Source organism: Syngnathoides biaculeatus, chromosome 6 (genome assembly GCF_019802595.1).
Source record: "Syngnathoides biaculeatus isolate LvHL_M chromosome 6, ASM1980259v1, whole genome shotgun sequence".
Classification (NCBI taxonomy): Eukaryota; Metazoa; Chordata; class Actinopteri; order Syngnathiformes; family Syngnathidae; genus Syngnathoides; species Syngnathoides biaculeatus.
Window position 1 is genome coordinate 6,467,869 of NC_084645.1, and position 6,013 is coordinate 6,473,881.

Here is a 6,013-nt window from a genome sequence, read left to right on the forward strand (position 1 = left end):
AACCATCAAAGTCCGCTCTCTCTCACCTTGTCTCCAAAACATCAAACTTTGGCTGTCCCTCTAATGAGCTCATTTCTAATCCTATCCAACCTGCTCACTTCGAGCGAGAACCTCAACATCTTCATTTCTGCTACCTCCAGTTCTGCTTCCTGTTGTTTCTTCATTGCCACCATCTCTAATCCGTACATCATTGCCTGCCTCACCACTGTTTTGTAGACATTGCCCTTCATCCTAGCAGAGACTCTTCTGTCACATAACACACCAGACACCTTCCGCCAGCTGTTCCAACCTACTTGGACCTGTGGTGTTTACATAATTCACCCGCGGGACCTCGAGCTGGGGTGCGGGGTTCCGCACAGACTGTTTTTGTTGTTGCGCTTCCGGAGTAAAGGTGAACAGAGTTCCCGCCGTTTTGCGAGTAGTTTTTTTGATGTCGAACAATAAAGCAAGTTCTGTTCCTGTGTCCGACACTCCGCCTCCTTTTCTCCGGCGCTACACTGGTGACCCCGACGTCAGTCCCGGCGTTTTCGAGACTGAAACGAACATGGAAACCGCCATCCTCAGATTGCCGGAGTTTTGGGAGACGTCCGCGGCAGCATGGTTCGCGCAGACGGAGGCTCAGTTCGCCCTCCGCGGGATCTCAGATGATTCCACGCGTTACTACCACGTTGTCTCAGCACTCGGGAGCTCAACGGCGGCCAGAGCAGTGAACTTCATCACCTCTCCCCCGGCCCGAGATAAGTATGCTGGGATGAAGGCTCACCTTCTCAAGGTTTTTGAGCTTTCACGGCCGTTCCTGGGGATGGTGGCTTTCTACCACCGGTTCATCCGCCGGGCGGCCCACATCATGCGCCCGCTCTATGAGGCTCTTAAAGACAAGGCCCCCAACCGGGACGTTGAATGGACGGCCGAGAGGATGGAAGCCTTCGAGGGTACGAAGGCCGCGCTGAGTCGTGCCGCTATGCTGGCCCACCCGACCCACGGGGCCCCTGTCGCTCTCACTACCGATGCATCAGACTACGCTGTTGGAGCCGTATTCGAACAGTGGGTCGGCGGCGCCTGGCAACCGCTTGCCTTTTTCAGCCGTCAGCTGGTCCCCAGGGAGCGCAAATGCAGCACGTTCGATAGAGAGCTCCTCGGCCTCTGGCTGGCGATCCGCCACTTCCGCTCCCTTTTGGAAGGCCGTGAGTTCACGGCATATGTGGACCATAAACCCCTCACTTTCGCCATGTCCAAGGTGGCCGAGCCGTGGTCCGCCCACCAGCAACGCCAACTGTCGTTCATCTCTTAGTACACTACGGACATCCAACACATCGCCGGAAAATCCAATGCGGTCGCGGACTGCCTCTCCAGGGCGATCGTCGGCACTGTGCATCTGGGTCTCGACTACTCCCGCATGACCAGGCCTCGGACCACGGGGTGCAGGCCCTCAAGACTTCTGACACGGGTTTGCGCCTGGAGGAAGTCGCGGTTGGTGACTCTGGCGTCAGGTTGCTGTGCGACCTCTCGGCTGACCAGCCTCGGCCGCTGGTCCCTGCAAACTGGCGAAGAGCTGTTTTCGAGGCGGTCCACAACCTCTCCCACCCCGGAAGGAAACCGTCCGTGGCCCAGAAGTTCGTGTGGCGCGGTCTCAAGAAAGATGTGCAGGCCTGGGTCGACTCGTGTGTGGCCTGTCAGCGGGCTAAGGTGCATCGCCACACAAAAGCCCCCTTGGAGCCCTTCGCTGTCCCCGAGAGGAGGTTTGACCACGTCAACGTCGACTTGGTAGGTCCACTTCCTCCCTCGCACAGATTCACCTACTTGCTCACCATGGTGGACAGGACGACCCGCTGGCCCGAAGCCGTTCCACTCTCCTCGACAACGTCGTCAGACGTGGCCCGGGCGTTCATCGGCACGTGGGTTGCACGCTTCGGGACACCGTGCGACCTTTCCTCAGATCGTGGCAATCAGTTTACCTCTGAACTCTAGAACGCAGTCGCTGAGAGTTTGGGGGTCAAGCTGCACCGCACTACCGCCTATCACCCCAAGGCGAACGGTCTTTGCGAGTGGTTCCACCGCTCCATGAAAGCAGCCCTGCGTGCCGGCTTGACGGACGGCAACTGGTTGGATAAGCTCCCGTGGGTCATGCTCGGCCTCAGGTGCGCCCCCAAGGAGGACCTGTTGTCCTCATCCGCCGAACTCGTCTACGGCCAGCCACTGCGGGTCCCCGGCGAATTCATCCCGGACGCCACAGCGCCCTGGTCCGCAGCCAGGCAACGGTCCTCCCTGCTGGAGGCCGCAAAAGGGTTTGCGCCGGTTCCCACGTCGCAACATGGCACCCCAGCTGCCCGGCTGCCCCGTCACCTGCGCTCTGCGGATTTTGTGTTTGTTCGTCATGACGCCCACCGTGGACCTCTGCGCCCCCCCCATACGACGGGCCATTCAGGGTCCTGGAGCACAGGGATAAGAGCCTGGTCGTGGACATTGGCGGCAGACCCGAGACTGTTTCCGTGGACAGTGTCAAACCCGCGCACCTGGACATTGCCCAGCCTTTGGGGTTGGCCCTCCCCCCGCGCCGGGGTCGTCCCCCTTTGCCCTGTGCCCCTGCGCCTGCCGGGGTGCCCTTGACCCCGCCTGAGCCCTTGTCCCGTGACTCAATGGACAGTGCGGCCCCGCCCCCCTCGGCCCCTACAGTGCACACCCGCCGGGGTCGGGTCACCATCCTTCCACGGCACAAGGATTTTGACTATGGGTGAATTCTGGGGGGGCTTGTGTGGTGTTTACATAATTCACCCGCGGGACCTCGAGCTGGGGTGCGGGGTTCCGCACGGACTGTTTTTGTTGTTGCGCTTCCGGAGTAAAGGTGAACAGAGTTCCCGCCGTTTTGCGAGTAGTTTTTTTTTATGTCAAACAATAAAGCAAGTTCTGTTCCTGTGTCCGACACTCCGCCTGCGACTCCTTTTCTCCGGCGCTACAGACCCATTTCTTCACTTCCTTACCACACTCACTCTTGCTCTGGATTGTTGACCCTAAATATTTGAAGTCCTCCACCCTTGCTATCTATTCTACCTGTAGCCTCACGTTTCCCCCTCCACCTTTCTGATTCACGCACATATATTCTGTTTTACTTTGGCTAATCTTCATTCCTCTCCTTTCCAGTGCATGTCTCCATCTTTCTAATTGTTCCTATGCATGCTCCCTGCTTTCACTGCATATCACAATATCATCTGCGAACATCATGGTCCAAGGGGATTCCAGTCTAACCTCATCTGTTAGCCTATCCATTACCACTGCAAACAAGAAGGGGCCCAGAGCTGATCCCTGATACAGTCCAACCTCCACCTTAAATTCTTCTGTCACACTTATGGCTCACCTCACCATTGTTCTGCTGCCATCATACTATTACTACTATTTTAACATACTTCTCTGCCACACCAGACTTACGCATGCAGTACCACAGTTCCTCTCTTGGTACTCTGTCATAGGCTTTCTCTAGATCCATGTAGCTCCTTCTGAACTTCTCTGTACTTTTCCACAAGCATTCTCAAGGCAAATAATGCATCTGTGGTACTCTTTCTAGGCATGAAACCATACTGTTGCTCGCAGATACTTACTTCTGTCCTGAGTCTAGCCTCCACGACTCTTTCCCATAACTTCATTGTGTGGCTCATCAACTTTATTCCTCTATAATTCCCACAGCTCTGAACATCGCCTTTGTTCTAAAAAATGGAAACTAGAACACTTTTCCTCCATTCTTCAGGCATCTTTTCGCCCACTAGTATTCTGCTGAATAAGTTGGTCAAAAACTCCACAGCCATCTCTCCAAATTGCTTCCATACCTCGACCGGAATGTCATCAGGACCAACTGCCTTTCCATTTTTCATCCTTTGTGGTGCCTTTCTGACTTCCCACTTAGTAATTATTGCCACTTCCTGGTCCTTCACACTTTCCTCTTCAACTCTTCCTTCTCTCTCATTTTCTTCATTCATCAACTTCTCAAAGTATTCTTTCCATCTATTTAGCACAATACTGGCACCAGTCAACACATTTCCATCTCTATCCTTGATCACCCTTACCTGCTGCACATCCTTCCCATCTCTATCCCTCTGTCTGGCCAACCTGTAGAAATCCTTTTCTCCTTCTTTCGTGTCCAACCTGGTGTACATGTCTTCATATGCCTCTTGTTTAGCCTTTGCCACCTCTACCTTTGGCATATGTCGCATCTCGGTGTACTCCTTTCGCCTCTCAGTTCTCTCAGTGTCCCACTTCTTCTTCGTTAATCTCTTTCCGTGTATGACTCCCTGTATTTTGGGGTTCCAAGCCTCCTTCTCCCCTTTCCTACCAGAAGACACACCAAATACTCTCCTGCCTGTCTCTCTGATTACCTTGGCTGTCGTAGTCCAGTCTTCCGGGAGCTTCTGCTGTCTATCGAGAGCCTGTCTCACCTCTTTCCGAAAGGCCGCACAACATCCTTCCTTTCTCAGTTTCCACCAGATGGTTCTTTGCTCTACCTTTGTCTTCTTAATCTTCCTACCCACCACCAGAGTCATCCTACACACCACCATCCTATGCTGTCGAGCAACACTCTCCCCTACCACTACTTTCCAGTCAGTAATCTCCTTCAGATTACATCGTCTACACAAAATATAATCTACCTGCGTGCTTCTACCTCCATTCTTGTAGGTCACTATATGTTCCCCCCTCTTCTGGAAATAAGTGTTTACTACAGGCATCTCCATCCTTTTTGCAAAGTCCACCACCATCTGTCCCTCAAAGTTCCTTTCCCGGATGCCGTACTTACCCATCACTTCTTCATCACCCCTGTTTCCTTTACCAATATGTCCATTACAATCTGCACCAATCACAACTCTCTCGCTGTCTGGGATGCTCAGAACTACTTCATCTAGTTCCTTCCAGAATTTATCTTTCAACTCTAGGTCACATCCTACCTGTGGGGCATAGCCGCTAACCAGATTCCGCATAACATCCTCAATTTCACATTTTAGTCTCATCACTCGATCTGATACTCTTTTCACCTCCAAGACATTCTTAGCCAGCTCTTCCTTTTAAAAGAAGCCCTACTCCATTTCTCTTCCCATCTACTCCGTGGTAGAATAATTTAAACCCTGCTCCTAAACTTCTAGCCTTACTACCTTTCCACCTGCTCTCTTGGATGCACAGAATATCAATCTTTCTCCTAATCATCATGTCAACCAACTCCTGATTTTTTCCTGTTCTAGTCCCAACATTCCCTGACAGCCCTACACTCAGTTGTAGGCTCTGTGCATTTCTCTTTTCTTCTGATGATGGATACGGTTTCATCTTCTTTGTCTTCGACCCACAGTAGCTGAATTTCCACCGACGCCGTGCAAGTTAGCAGTGCCGGGGGCGGGCGTTGTTAACCCGGGCCACGACCGATCCGGTCTAGGATTCTTTAGAGGAACGCTCATATTTGTTTGACACAGTTTTTACGCCGGATGCCCTTCCTGACGCAACCCTCTGCATTTATCCGGGTTTGGGACCGGCCTACAGATTGCACTAGTTTGTGCCCCCATAGGGCTGCATTGTTTACCACACTCTCCAATGCTCTTTATTGTTGACCCCAAGTATTTTAAGTCATCCGCCCTCACTATCTCATCTCCCTGGAGCTTCACTCCTCCTCCTACGCCCCTCACATTCATGCACATATATTCTGTTTTACTTCAGCTAATCCTCATTCCTCTCCTTTCCAGTGCGTGCCTCCATCTTTCTAATTGTTCCTCTGCCTGCTCTCTGCTTTCACTGCAGATCACAATATAATCTGCGAACATCATAGTCTAAGGGGATTCCAGTCTAACCTCATCTGTCAGCCTATCCATTGCTACCTCAAACAGGAAGAGTCTCAGCGCAGATCCCTGATGCAGTTCCACCTTCACGTTAAATTCTTCTGTCACACCAACGGCACACCTTGCCACTGTTTTGCTGCCATCATACATGTCCTGTACTATTCTAACATATTTCTCCGCCACACCAGACTTGCGGATGCAGTACCACA